The 16,095-nt window shown below is 41.4% G+C and overlaps 1 protein-coding gene across 1 annotated transcript in view; it reads right to left on the reverse strand.

Annotated features, from left to right (window-relative positions):
- ndufb3 (NADH:ubiquinone oxidoreductase subunit B3) overlaps positions 1-14,854 on the reverse strand; it is a 36,158-nt gene extending 21,304 nt beyond the window's left edge. The window contains exon 1 of the mRNA XM_060928895.1: positions 14,776-14,854. The gene's annotated coding sequence lies outside the window, so the exon portion shown is untranslated. The remainder of the gene's footprint in view (positions 1-14,775) is intronic.
- Between the last annotated feature and the right edge of the window lie 1,241 nt (positions 14,855-16,095).

Below are 16,095 nucleotides of genomic sequence, written 5' to 3' on the forward strand. Positions count from 1 at the left end.
CGATTTGGGAAACGGCAAAAATCGCACGTCCGGTTGTGACCTAGGCTTTAGGGAGCGATGTGTTCGGTTGCTCGAGGAACGATATTATGTCATCAGCAAAAAGCCCAATTTTGTGCTCTACACCCTTAATCTCTTTATTCTGTCGAACTGCTTGAGCTAAAGGTTCTATAAAGATTGCGAAGAGAATCGGCGACAGACAGCATCCTTGTCTGGTCGATATCTGTAACGATATTTTGTTGGTCAAATTTCCATTAATTTTTATTCTAGCTGAAGGTTTTTGATACACTATTTTAATCAGTTGTACAGATTTATTATCGAAACCGAATCGTTCTAGTACGTGATAGAGAAATTTCCAATTAACACAGTCGAATGCCTTTTCCGCGTCGATACTCACCAGTACAGTGCTTTGCTTCCCTTTTTGTGTTTGGCCAATTATTTGTAAAGTTCTTCGAATATTGTCTTGCGTTAGGCGACCTGATATGAACCCTGTTTGATCTTCATCTATTATTTCTGCAATAAATGTACTTATTCTTTTGGAGATAATGGATGTATATATTTTATATATATTGAGATCAGTCTATAACTTTCACATCTATCTTTATCTTTGCCTGGTTTTAAAATGATTGAGATGATTGCTTCTCTCCACGTTAATGGGGTTTTATTTTCTTTAAGAGTCCAGTGAAAAGAGGCCTGGAGTGCTGGTATCAATTCTTCCTTAAAAACCTTCTACCATTCTGCAGGGTAGCCATCGCTCCCTGGAGATTTATTATTTTTCAATGACTTTATCGCTTGAATAATCTCTTCTCTTGTAATGTCTGCTGTTAATCTTTCATTTTGTCTCGATGGTAAATCTAATTGTTCTAAAAAATCTCTCATTTCCTCTTCATTTGCAGCGGGTGGCTGCGTATATAACTTTTTATAGAGCCCCTGAAATACCCTCTGGTTCATGCATTAGCTCATTGGGATGTGGAACTCTAATTTTTCGTATTGTATAGTATTCACTGCTTGCTGTTTCCGGATACTTTTTGCAAAAAGTTTTGTCGCTCCGGGACCAATTTCATAATAATTTTGCTTCAAATAATGTGTTCTTCTTACCATATTCATCCAATAGTAATTCAGATATCTTCATTTTGGTGTCCTTAATTTGTTTATATACTTTTGGGTCATTTCCCTTCTGGTATTGTTGCTCTAATTCTCTCAATGTTACAGAATGGTTTGAATATGCTTCTCTTCTAATTTTTTTAAATAATGTGGTTCTCGCTATTATCTTTCCTTGAACAACCGCTTTCAAATCGTCCCATACAGTGTGCGGGCCAACCTCTCCATTGTTATTTTCCTCCATATATTGCCTAATGTCTTCCTTCAAATCTTTCACCAGTCCTTCATTATTTAGTATTCCTACATTTAGTCTCCAACTCCCGCTTTAGGGAACATTTAGAAAATCCTCCCGACCTCCCGCTGACAACATAATCTCCCGCCCGCCCTGACTACACATGATTAATTAAAAAAATATATAACTTGATACATTTATGTTGACGAAAATTAATAGTTGACTTTCCACTTCTCGTGTGTCCGACATTGTATGGGTGGACTCGAGTGTGTACCCCGCGGTCTATGGTGATTCCCCGGTCGGTACACTGATCGGCATAACGGGGGGGATTGGAGTGAATGCCAGAGGCATGTGCACAGATCAAGCACGCGTATGAATGGAGCGGAATTCGGTCCCTGCCGCGGGGTCGCACTGAGCCACCCAATGTCTTAGCAGTTACCGATAAAGCCTACAGATGGCGCTATTAATGATACGCGCGAGAGAACGAGAAAACCTGTGACACTCAACCATTTTGTGTTTTTTTTGCGTCTGCATTTCTCGCCTGCTCGTCTTTAACTTTATTTTCTCTTGAATGAGATAATGAAACCAAGTTCCGTTGGTGGAAATGGCAAAAGCCAAGCTATGAAGAAAAAAATATCAGAAAATCACCAAGATCGCCAGGGATGAATGGCGGGCTATTTTAGATGGCAGCAAGACGACTCTATATCTGACAGGGTTAGATCACCAGACCAGACACTAGATTCTAACCAACTTGTCTGATTTTTACTACCTCAGACTTAGAAATGGAATATTATTAGAAGAACATTATCATCAGAGGGTCTACCATTGGCAATTTATAATAGTCTCATCTCATCTCATTATCTCTAGCCGCTTTATCCTGTTCTACAGGGTAGCAGGCGAGCTGGATCCTATCCCAGCTGACTACGGGCGAAAGGCGGGGTACACCCTGGACAAGTCGCCAGGTCATCACAGGGCTGACACATAGGCACAGACAACCATTCACACTCACATTCACACCTACGCTCAATTTAGAGTCACCAGTTAACCTAACCTGCATGTCTTTGGACTGTGGGGGAAACCGGAGCACCCGGAGGAAACCCACGCGGACACGGGGAGAACATGCAAACTCCACACAGAAAGGCCCTCGCCGGCCCCGGGGCTCAAACCCAGGACCTTCTTGCTGTGAGGCGACAGCGCTAACCACTACACCACCGTGCCGCCTTTATAATAGTCATTATTGACATTAACATTGACTTTAAGCATATTAAAGTTTGGTCTGTAGTCACTGGATTTATCGAGATCTGTTACTATTAATAAGATTTAATTGAGATGAAATGTGGTGAATCATTCATATATACACACATTATTACAGTTAGGTCCATATATATTTGGACACTGACACAAATTTTGTTTTTTTACCTGTTTACTGAAACATATTCAAGTTATAGTTATACAATGGACATGGACATAAAGTCCAGACTTTCAGCTTTCATTTGAGGGTATCCACATTAAAACTGGATGAAGGGTTTAGGAGTTTCAGCTCCTTAACATGTGCCACCCTGTTTTTAAAGGGACCAAAAGTAATTGGACAATTGACTCAAAGGCTATTTCATGGGCAGGTGCGGGCAATTCCTTCGTTATGTCATTCTCAATTAAGCAGATAAAAGGCCTGGTTTGATTTGAGGTGTGGTGCTTGCATTTGGAAGATTTTGCTGTGAAGAAAACATGCAGTCAAAGGAGCTCTCCATGCAGGTGAAACAAGCCATCCTTAAGCTGCGAAAACAGAAAAAACCCATCTGAGAAATTGCTACAATATTAGGAGTGGCAAAATCTACAGTTTGGTACATCCTGAGAAAGAAAGAAAGAAAGAAAGAAAGAAAGAAAGAAAGAAAGAAAGAAAGAAAGAAAGAAAGAAAGAAAGAAAGAAAGAAAGAAAGAAAGAAAGAAAGAAAGAAAGAAAGAAAGAAAGAAAGAAAGAAAGAAAGAAAGAAAGAAAGAAAGAAAGAAAGAAAGAAAGAAAGAAAGAAAGAAAGAAAGAAAGAAAGAAAGAAAGAAAGAAAGAAAGAAAGAAAGAAAGAAAGAAAGAAAGAAAGAAAGAAAGAACTGGTGAACTCATCAATGCAAAAAGACCTGGACGCCCACAGAAGACAACAGTGGTGGATGATCGCAGAATAATTTCCATGGTGAAGAGAAACCCCTTCACAACAGCCAACCAAGTGAACAACACTCTCCAGGAGGTAGGCATATCAATATCCAAATCTACCATAAAGAGAAGACTGCATGAAAGTAAATACAGAGGGTTCACTGCATGGTGCGAGCCACTCATAAGCCTCAAGAATAAAAAGGCTAGATTGGACTTTGCTAAAAAACATCTAAAAAAGCCAGCACAGTTCTGGAAGAACATTCTTTGGACAGATGAAACCAAGATCAACCTCTACCAGAATGATGGAAAGAAAAAAGTATGGCGAAGGCGTGGTACAGCTCATGATCCAAAGCATACCACATCATCTGTAAAACACGGCGGAGGCAGTGTGATGGCTTGGGCATGCATGGCTGCCAGTGGCACTGGGTCACTAGTGTTTACTGATGATGTGACACAGGACAGAAGCAGCCGGATGAATGAATGAACCCTTTATTATCACTGTTACCAGTGAAATTGACCATCAACCTGTCCTTACAGAGGGGGAACAGGACAGGAAGACAGGGATAAAAGAAAAGAAAAACACAGTAGTAACATGAGGAAAGATGAGGAAAAAAAGAACACCCCCCCACTATGCTCCTATCAGGAGTACAGTGTGGGAGCATTTAAAAACCTCTGCACAAGCACACAATAACACAAGTACACTTTAAAACATGGGACTTGAGGAGGGGAGGAGGTAGAGGTAACCCAGCACAAGCAAGCAGCCGTCTGCTCCTGCAGCCATGCAAACGGCGCTGGTCATGCACCCGCTTGTCACACTGGGGGTGAAAAACGGCGACCGCGGAAAATTGGGGAAGGAATGCGAAGAATGCGAGAGTGTCTCCCAGCAGTGACCTTCTGGGGGGAAATGTTTCCCCAGCAACGGCCTTGATCGAGGCCAGTGCTGTTCAGGGAGCCGAATGTCGATAAGATAGAGATTGTTTGGTCTTTCGAACAGACGCAGTCTTTACACGTCCACACCACTTGTCCATATCTGTCCATTTCTGTTCAATTCAATTCCATTCGGTCTCCGAAATACTTATTCCTTGCAAAGCCGAAAGTATCTCCAAGATGACAACCATGTTGTGGTTCAAGTTCTGCCACAGTCTGAGTGCCGACAGCTTTGCCCACAGCTTCTCAGCTTTCAGAAAGATGAATTCTGAGGTATTCAGAGACGTACTGTGTGCTCAAATCCAGCCAAACTGATTGGTCGGCGTTTCATAATACAGATGGACAATGACCCAAAACATAAAGCCAAAGCAACCCAGGAGTTTATTAAAGCAAAGAAGTGGAATATTCTTGAATGGCCAAGTCAGTCACCTGATCTCAACCCAATTGAGCATGCATTTCACTTGTTAAATACTGAACTTCAGACAGAAAGGCCCACAAACAAACAGCAACTGAAAACCGCTGCAGTAAAGGCCTGGCAGAGCATTAAAAAGGAGGAAACACAGCGTCTGGTGATGTCCATGAGTTCAAGACTTCAGGCAGTCATTGCCAACAAAGGGTTTTCAACCAAGTATTAGAAATGAACATTTTATTTACAATTATTTAAATTTGTCCAATTAACATAGCTGAGTTTGGGATTAATGTCATAACCCCCCTCCTACAACCTTGTTTATATGTACTATAATATGAATTCCTAAATCCAAATTTTTTAAATTTTTCATGTTCTGTCTGGGACAGATGAGTTTCCTGTAAAAATATGACATGTAGTTTTTCTTTTTTTCAATTTTGTTATGACTGTTCCTCTCTTTTTAGGTGTATTTAGACCATTTACATTTAAGGACATTATTTTCAGATCATTACATACCATATTACTTCCCTATTGTGCGTATGTGCCCCGCCAAGCAGCTCAAAAATTGCATGAACTTGAACATAAACAACGTTAAGAACATTGTGTAACTTCCACAAGGGGATTCTTCTTCTTCTTCTCCCCCTAGTCCCTGTTGGTGGGTGGATGGGAAATCCTCTCCTGTGAGGGCCCATCCCTAGACCCGTGCCCAGCTTAGTCTAGACAAGTCCAACCTTAGTATCCCTCGCCCTGTCTGTATTACTCTTTATTGAACTGTAGTATCTGAAGCCCTTTTGTATTAATGAACTCAACCAACCTCATTTTTACTGCCTCGTTAGTTCAACATGAATTGAGCCAGGTTAGTGTTATCTGAAACCCTGCTACCGTTTGACACGGACAAGATGTTAAATATCAGGTCTCCTCTGGTATCCTTGCAACTTCTCCTTTGCTCGACGTGCCGGCGTATCCTGCTTTGATTTGCCGTCTCCCACTCCTCGAGTCGTCTCCTCCGCTCGCCCCGTGTCCACGTCCGGTACATCCACGGTTAATCCCCTTGCTCTCATGTCCTGCGCTGCATCCCTTGCGTTGTCGTAGCTCTCAACACCATTGTTCCAATGGGTTCTTATTTTCGTGAATGGGGTCTGAAAACGGATCCCTTTTTCTTTCAATGCTCTCTTGACACCCAGATATGTTTTGCGTTTAACGATTTCGATGGGGTAATCGTGGTCAAACTGGATTTTCTTGTTGCCCACCTGTATCCCCTTCTTCTGCCAGACTTTCTGTAGGACCATCTCCTTAGTTTCAAACCTGAGAAAGTTAACCACTACTGCTCTCAGAGCACCGCCCGGACCTGGTTTTAGTGCGAGGGCTCTGTGGGCACGTTGGATTTGTAGATTGGTTCCTTTGGGTAGTTCCAGCTCTTTTATAAGAAGTTGGTCTAGATAGTCTGTAATGGAGCTTCCTTCTGTGTCCTCGGGCAATCCGAAAATCCTGACATTATTTCGCCGAGACCTCGCTTCAAGGTCCGTTAGTTTGTCCTGCATCTGGCGTGTCTGTCTGGTTAGTTTCGTTAGGAGGCCGCTCGTCTCTATGTCGTACTCCTCCAACTCCGCTCGGTTATGCTCGTCTTCTGCTCCATAAGTTCTTTGAGGTTTTCTGTAAGCTTTCGCTCTATGTCTTGTCTTAAGGTAGCGATTTCTAGTTTCATTTCACCTTTGAGTTCATCTTTAAATGTCAGCTCTTTACGGAAGTCTTGCTTGAGGTCCCGTATATCACTGCTGATGCTAGCGAGTCCAGCCTTCAGTGTTCCGGCGTGATCCATTTTCTCTGACGCTTCACTTTCAGGTTCACTTTCGTCGGAGACCTCTTCTTTTGTAGACTGTTCTTGAGTTTTCTTTGAGATTTTAGTGTTTCTCCGGCTTCGGTGACCACTCATCTCAAAGTTTATGACGATTGTATGTCGAGTTACTCAAATTGAGTGGATTTATTTCTACCGACTTGGGCGAGCTGAAAGCTACGCTACTAACCCGTCCACCATCTTCCCAGAAGTCCCCCAAAATGCAGTTTTTAATGAAGCTTTTTATTATTAAGGGAAAAAAATCCAAACCTACATGACCCTGTGTGAAAAAGTGATTGCCCCCTAAACTTAATAACAGGTTGGGCCACCCTTAGCAGCAATAACTGCAATCAAGCGTTTGCGATAACTGGCAGTGAGTCTTTTACAGCGCTGTGGAGGAATTTTGGCCCACTCATCTTTGCAGAATTGTTGTACTTCAGCCACATTGGAGGGTTTTCGAGCACGAACCGCCTTTTTAAGATCATGCCACAACATCTCAATCGGATTCAGGTCAGGACTTTGACTCGGCCACTCCAAAGTCTTCATTTTGTTTTTCTGAAGCCGCTCAGAGGTGGACTTGCTGGTGTGTTTTGGATCATTGTCCTGCTGCGGAACCCAAGTGAGCTTCAGCTTGAGGTCACGAACAGATGGCCGGACATTCTCCTTCAGGATTTTTTGGTAGACAGCAGAATTCATGGTTCCATTTACCACAGCAAGTCTTCCAGGTCCTGAAGCAGCAAAACAGCCCCAGACCATCACACTACCACCAGCATATTTTACTGTTGGGATGATGTTCCTTTTCTGAAATGCTGTTACCTTGACGCCAGATGTAATGGGACATACACCTTCCAAAAAGTTTAACTTTTGTCTCGTCAGTCCACAGAGCATTTTCCCAAAAGTCTTGGGGATCATCAAGATGTTTTCTGGCAAAACTGAGACGAGCCTTTATGTTCTTTTTGCTCAGCAGTGGTTTTGGAACTCTTGGAACTCTGCCATGCAGGCCATTTTTGCCCAGTCTCTTTCTTATGGTGGAGTGAAGAACACTGACCATAACTGAGGCCTGCAGTTCTCTGGATGTTGTTGTGGGGTCTTTTGTGACCTTTTGGGGTAATTTTGGTCGGCTGGCCACTCCTGGGAAGGTTCACTATTGTTCCATGTTGTCGCCATTTGTAGATAATGGCCCTCACTGTGGTTCGCTGGAGTCCCAAAGCTTTAGAAATGGCTTTATAACCTTTTCCAGACTGATAGATCTCAATTACTTTGTTTCTCATTTGTTCCTGAATTTCTTTGGATCGCAGCATGATGTCTAGCTTTTGAGGATCTTTTGGTCTACTTCACTTTGTCAGGCAGGTCCTATTTAAGTGATTTCTTGATTGAGAACAAGTGTGGCAGTAATCAGGCCTGGGTGTGGCTAGAGAAATTGAACTCAGCTTTCCAAAGATGTGATAAACCACAGTTAATTTATGTTTTAACAGGGGCGCAATCACTTTTTCAGGGTCATGTAGGTTTGGATTTTTTTCCCTTAATAATAAAAACCTTGGTGGCATGGTGGTGTAGTGGTTAGCGCTGTCGCCTCACTGCAAGAAGGTCCGGGTTCGAGCCCCGTGGCCGGCGAGGGCCTTTCTGTGCGGAGTCTGCATGTTCTCCCCGTGTCCGCGTGGGTTTCCTCCGGGTGCTCCGGTTTCCCCCACAGTCCAAAGACATGCAGGTTAGGTTAACTGGTGACTCTAAATTGAGCGTAGGTGTGAATGTGAGTGTGAATGGTTGTCTGTGTCTATGTGTCAGCCCTGTGATGACCTGGCGACTTGTCCAGGGTGTACCCCGCCTTTCACCCGTAGTCAGCTGGGATAGGCTCCAGCTTGCCTGCGACCCTGTAGAACAGGATAAAGCGGCTACAGATAATGAGATGAGATCTGACACATTTTAAGTGTGACAAACATGCAAAAAAAAAAAAAAATCAGGAAGGGGCAAATACTTTTTCACACCACTGTAATTCAGCTTTGTGTCACAGACGTCTGATTAAACACCTGAGGGGAAAAACAAACCCTTACAGAGCTTAGAGCAGATTATTAATTATGGTTTATTAGTTTAAAGTTGTACTAATAGATACAGTTCTTCTGAGTTGAATAGCATTAGTGTGCAGTGCACTAATATTCACACTCACACTGGCCACTCCCCCCAGGATTCCTCGGGCCTTTTTTGTGATTGTTGCGGGCTAAAATGTCTGATGTTGCGGGGTTTTTTCCAAAAAACTGCTTTGAAAGTTACGGTGTTTTTTAGGTTTTTGTTGCGATTACATTGCGGGAGGAAGTGAAAGTTGCGAAAAATTGTTGTGATTTTCTCTTTTTGTGATTAAAATTGAGTGATATGTTAAATATTGAAGTTATTACTGAAAAACTATTGATTAAAAAAACAAAGACACTGAGAAATGGTCCTATAAACAACTTTACCAATATAAAAGATTACCAGGACTACAAAAATGCAGAAAAATAGGCTTTACTTATCCAAATGCTCCTGTTGGTTCAAAAGTTAAAGTGCAGAGAACCTCACAGCACAACATGAAGTTACCTTAAAATATAATATAAATGCCTCAGCTTTCATGCAAGAAAAAAAAAACTATTAATACTAGTACTGTGTGCAGGCAGTCTCTCCTGAAGACTAAATTAAACAATAATTATAAACTAATAAAATAAATGGCTCAGGCTTCATAGAAGAAAAAAAAAAGCAATTTGAACAGAATCTCACAGTATGATGCTGAAGTTGCCTAAACAATGGAAAATAAAATACCATTTTGGCAAAAATGTTGGCATCCATTAATTTCTTGTATTAAGTAAAAAATAATGTAAAGTGCACACAGTCCTTCACTGTAAGCATAACACACTTTCAGTAACAGAATTTAAGCCTACATAAACACTGACTCGCACATCATGCAATGTTGCCAGATACTGCTGACGTTTTCCAGCGCAAAATATGTTCAAAACCGGCCAAAATGCACTTAAAACCGCCCAATCTGCGCACATGCTGCTTCTCTTGAAAGTATACACGGAAGTAAGGCAGAAGGTAGTTTGTTGACGTCACCTCAAGACGACGCCAACGATTGGTCAAATTTGCGGGAAAGTTGCAGTGATTGGATATAATTGCAGCACCGCCCAGAGTTCGCGGGGATTGGTTGAATTTGCGTTGAAGTTGCAAATGACAACATCGCGAAATCCTGGAGCATAGATATACATCGAAGACTAGATGCCTCACCGCGTATTCCAGGACGTCCGCACAGGGCGGCCATCTTACCACAGACAAGCTTTTCCACAGAATTTGCGGTAAACTGAGGTAAGACCATTGAGGTGCTTAAATGTTTATACTCTTATCTCGCTGACATTTTGACGTAGATACAAATGGTTTGATTTCTTAAAACATTATTAATGTGGTTGTAATTCTGGGTGCTTGAACATGCTAAAACCATACCTTTTCTCTTCAAAAACGACTTACTGCAGCTTTTGGTCAAAGTTGTGTTTCATGCTAGGCTAGCTCGTAGCACCAAGTAATTTTACATGGAAGGTCATGAGATAATATTTTCAATAACTGAAGTTGCACTTGCACACGGTTTTCATTTTCGGGTTGGTTAATTTAACACACTGGTTGTGTCCCTATTTTTTAAGCTTAGACTCCACCACATTGCCAAAATGGCAACCCTTTCCTTCCAGAACAACAGCACGAGACAGAAGCACAACAAAGCAGTACTGTTTAAAGGGCGTTAGCCAAATATACAGTATAAAAATTTTCAAGGGGTATGAAGACTTACGCAAGCACAGCCCAGCACTCCCATTATGATTTACAGGAAATCAAAGTACTGACTTTGATGACAAGATGATGTGTGTGTCTGTGTGTGTTTTAATTGTAGATGTTTATATCAGTATGTTTAGTTTTATTTTAACTGCACATTGGAGCCTAGTCAAATGAAATTTCAATCTTCTGTGCTAACATATATTGACTTTGACATGATAATCAGCTTTGAATGTTCTTTTTGTAAATGTAAAGATCTCTTTTTATCCTTGGAAGTATAACCACATGTGATTAATTAAATGCTTTTTTTTGTCACAAACTACCGTGAGTCGCTGTCATTGTTCTATGGCCCTTTTCCACTACCCTTTTTCAGCTCACTTCAGCTCGCTTCAGCTCACTTCAGCCCGACACGGCTCGCGTTTCGACTACCAAAAACCAGCACGACTCAGCTCGCTTCAGCCCTGCTTAGCCCCTAAAACTCGCACGGTTTTGGAGTGGGGCTGAAGCGAGCCAAAGCGAGCCGACTGAGGCTGGAGGCGTGAGCAGACACTCCCCTGTGCACTGATTGGTGAGGAGGAGTGTCCTCACATGCCCACACACGCCCCGCGAGCGCGCTGGGATCTGTAAACACCGCAAACCCGGAAGGAGAGGAATTACGAATTATGAGAATTTCTGAAGCCTTATGCGCCTCGCCTCATCTATACGCTCTTGCCAGTATCTGTTGGCGTTGTCGGTGACAACAAGCCACAGCACCAAGACCAGCAACACTAACGACTCCATGTCCTCCATGTTTATTGTTTACTATCCGGGTCGTGAGACTACCGCTTAAAAGCTCACTGATGTCACTGTTTGCGCTGCTTAACGACATCACCTGACGTCCACCCACTTTCGCTAACTCCACCCAATGTGTCCACCCACTTCCAGCCAGCACGGTTCAGCGCGGTTGTAGTCGAAATGCAACTCCAACAGCCCCACTCAGCTCGACTCAGCACGGCACGGCTCAGCCCGACTCAGCCGCGTTTGTAGTGGAAAAGCGGCATTATACTATTACTTACTCGGGCAGTGCATTTGTTATTATGCTATGATGTGAGTTTGCATTTGTTATTATGCTATGATGTGAGTGCATTAGGTTTTTGAGGTGGATGAAGTATTTCTGAAGTTTCAGAAGTGAGTAAGCTGTTTATTTAACTTTAGCTTCCCCTACGGCCCTATCACATGTAAAAATATTTTCACTAAAAATTGGAAATAAATTGTATGGTTATTTGTCCTAAGGCCGCAGTTATCCATAAGTATGCAGTGTTAGGCTTCTCACAGCACAGGAATTTCAGCATGTATTTTTTTAAAACATAAAATGATTATTCATCATTAATATCATAAATACATACTTCCGTTTTTTTTTAATATAACAAACCAAACCGTTTGAATATCGATTGAAATTTGAGGAAGTTACGGTCATCTGAAAAGTACATATCGCTACCAACACAATGTAATGGGTAAACCGGCTGTCTGAGGTAAGATGGCCGCCATGTGCGGACGTTCAACTTCATTGACGGGCAACGGGGACGAGGCATCTAGTCTTCTATGTATATCTATGTCCTGGAGGCTCTGCCTGGCTTTATCAGCTGCTGCTGCTTGCACACACTCACTGTGGATCAGCAACACACAGCTAGTCTAATAATCCTCCTAAACTCCCTCCCTCCCCAGCCCTGCTGCTCCTCTCTCACCCCCCGCACAGCTAAAGTCACGGACAGTCACGGGCGCAGATAGAGGGGGGGACGGGGGGCGATTCGTCCCACCCAGATTTAAATTCACCTCATTCGGTCCCCCCCACTTATAGGGAGGAAAAAACGTCTATGCTGTCTTTCTTTGCATAAGGCAAACCTCACGGAAAAATCAAAAGACTAATTACCATTCGGTTTATTGAGGTGCACAGCACCCACGTGCAATGAACCGGTGCTACAGGTGCTCTAGCCCCTGCCCCTTTTCTGTTTGCTGTCCAAAGTGCCCTTTTCATAGGGACTGTTTTGTTGTTGTTTTTTTTATATTTGTAAAAGATAAATTAGCTCCAACATCAATATTCTCTACAATTTGACAATAATATATGAAATTATAGATTTATAAAATAACGTTTTTCTATGTAAATGCGGGCATCAATCCGTGACGTCATGCATTCAGTGAGCCTCCGTGCAGAAAGCGCATGCAGGCGGTTGACAGTGCGAGGAACGGCATGGTAAGGTCACACTGAAAGTCTCCTTTCATTTCTATCTGAACATGCAATATTGTGCAGCTTAGAACACAACAGTAAATGCGTAGGGTTGTTTATCATTTAATGAAGCCGCCTAGGCTATATTTCAACCGTTTGCTCCATCCATTTCATTAACGTGGCAGATTCGCAAACTTTAGTTTGAACGACGGCGTTAATAACATATTCTAGCAGCTTCGAAAACTTAAGGCTGAATGACGACGTCCACAACATATTCTATCAAGACTATTATGTTATAGTAGCTTAGGTTAGTTGAGTTAAAACATAGGGAAACGTTTTCGAAATGAGTGAAAGCCTGCATTATGCAAAGATGCCAAGGAAAGAGAGGATAAAGAAGCAGAAAGAGAAGGAGCTGCGGGAGGCAGCAAAAGGCAGTGGATCTCTGTCCAGTTGGGTCAGAAAGAAAACTACAGGTCAGACTAATCTTCACTTCAGAATGAACAAGAACTATCTGACATGTCTTGTTACCAAGATCAACTATATTTTCATATTAATGCTTCAATAAATACATACAATAAATAAAATTTGTTCCAAGTGTCCTTTTTTGAATGTTGAGCCCCTGCCCCTCCAAAGGTCTTTGCACGGCCCTGGTGCACAGCAGTACATACATAGTTGCAACTGCGCAGACCGCACAGGTTGCGAGCTCGAGCTTGGTTGCTATGGTTACCCACAACAAGTTTGACAGGCATATCGGGGACAGCTCCTAGTTCAGGACCCCAACACGGCATGATGAAGGGTGCCAAAAGGCAGAAAACAATTGCATCGTTTAAAAAAAAAAAAGACTAAGTAAACTGTGCCTTACTTTATCATATCACCTTGCAATTTTTTGATAGTCTGTTCAAAGTAATGTCGTAGTGAAAGTAAAATCGTACGGAGTAGAGATGCCTTTCTGGTAGCCTCCTTCTTTCAGTGGTAGCCTGTAGATACAGTGCTCAGAAGGCAGTTTTAATGTTTAATCTGGCGTTCCCTGCCATAATTTCAGCGAGCATATTGTTTCATAAGGAAACTTTGCGAAGAGTTGTTGACTGACTGCCGCTCACGCAACACACAGGCATAGTTAGAAAGTCAGGATGCACTGGTTTACACTTTACACACACACACGTAGCCCAGCCTCTCGCTATGGTTAACAGTTGGAACTTAGCGGTTTTAAAACTAGTTTTGCAGTTTTGCAATTTCTGTGCGTGATGATAATGTGCAAACTTTGGATTTCCATAGGCTATGTTAAAATGTTATCATTGTCCTGGCCTGCAGGTAGTTCCTGGTGATGGCAGTGAGGGAGGTGAAATAACATGTATACACACTACCGTTCAAAAGTTTGGGGTCACCCAGACAATTTTGTGTTTTCCATGAAAAGTCACACTTTTATTTACCACCATAAGTTGTAAAATGAATAGAAAATATAGTCGAGACATTTTTCTGGGCATTTTGAGCATTTAATCGACCCCACAAATGTGATGCTCCAGAAACTCAATCTGCTCAAAGGAAGGTCAGTTTTATAGCTTCTCTAAAGAGCTCAACTGTTTTCAGCTGTGCTAACATGATTGTACAAGGGTTTTCTAATCATCCATTAGCCTTCTGAGGCAATGAGCAAACACATTGTACCATTAGAACACTGGAGTGAGAGTTGCTGGAAATGGGCCTCTATGGAGATATTGCACCAAAAACCAGACATTTGCAGCTAGAATAGTCATTTACCACATTAGCAATGTATAGAGTGGATTTCTGATTAGTTTAAAGTGATCTGCATTGAAAAGAACAGTGCTTTTCTTTCAAAAATAAGGACATTTCAAAGTGACCCCAAACTTTTGAACGGTAGTGTGTATATATATATATATATATATATATATATATATATATATATATATACACAAAATGGAATCATTTGCTGACAGCTCAGTCCCCCCCAGTTCAAAAATCCTATCTGCGCCCCTGCGGACAGTTAGCTTAGCAACACCGAACCATAACAGATCCGTTTATTTCCCTCAGTACCAAAACACCGCGCGTTACCATGGTGACAACATATTTACCCATAAACATACACAATAATATTTATTTACATTAGAAACCCTGATATATCCCCAAAAACACCAACCTCTCTCTCTGACCTCCACAGAATCACCAGGTACAGCAGAGAAACCGGAAATCACTTCCGGGACAGACCCGAATAACAAATCATCCGCTTCCGGTTCGTTGAACGCGCATTCTCCAGCCGGTTCCAGTCTCATCCTTTACACAGAGCGAGCACTCACACAGCTTCACTCAGGAGTGTAGGAAGTACACATATCCATGAGGCTGTTTTGGTCTGTTTTAAACCCGTCATTTGAGGGTTTTAACTTTTATTTTTAAATAGCAGTCTACTATCCGCGACTGGAAGGGAGGCCAAAGGATTATGATACTTGGTTGTTGTTGTTATGGAAACGACAGGAACCATCCCAAAAAAGAAAAAAAAAAGTGTGTTTGGGTGTCGGATATTTAACATCCTGTATTCAGTACATCAAAAATCATAATAGAAAAAAAACCCATACTTTGTTCAATGTAGAATAAAAAGTATTAAATAGTAAATAAACAGTATTATTAAAAAGGGTTAAATAGTCAGATGAGATATTTAAAACGTGCCATTTAAGAGATAAAAAACCTTTTATTTTGAAATTACATCCCATCCCCGACAGGAAGTGAATCACTTTGTTCTTGGTTGTTGCTGTAGAAACGACGAAAAGTCCCAAAAATCCACATTCAGTAAATCAAAGTGTTTAAAAAAAAGAAAAGAAAAAAGGTATGCATATTTCAACAAATAAATCTAATTTAAATAAATATAAAAATAAACAAATAAATACAAATATGAATAAATGTAAAATATATACATATAAATATGTATTACGTTTTTGGAAAGGATTTTATTTTATCTTTATATAAATAAAGATAAAATAAAATCCTTTCCAAAAACTTAGTGTTTAGTGAAACTCTGAACAGTAATGAAATCCAACATCGAAGTGTTTATTGAACCAGACCCTGCTTTCTTCCTCTACAGCAGGGGTGTCAAACCTGATCCATAAAGGGCCTTGTGGCTGCAGGTTTTCATTCCAGCCATGCAGCAGCACACCTGACTTGGCTCATTCAATCAACTGAACTGTCTTCACACAGTCAAATACTTGCAGCCACACCCACCCTTGATTAAAGGGTGGGTGTGTCAGTTGATTGAATAAGCCAAATCAGGGTGCTGCTGCATGGCTGGAATGAAAACCTGCAGCCACACGGCCCTTTATGGATCAGGTTTGACACCCCTGCTCTACAGAGTTAAATTTATTTTATAGTTTCAAAATTAAATTATTTAATAATTGTCATTAATTATATATATATATATATATATATATATATATATATATATATATATATATATAACTGATTTAGTAAT

This window comes from Neoarius graeffei, chromosome 9 (assembly GCF_027579695.1).
Source record: "Neoarius graeffei isolate fNeoGra1 chromosome 9, fNeoGra1.pri, whole genome shotgun sequence".
Taxonomy (NCBI): domain Eukaryota; kingdom Metazoa; phylum Chordata; class Actinopteri; order Siluriformes; family Ariidae; genus Neoarius; species Neoarius graeffei.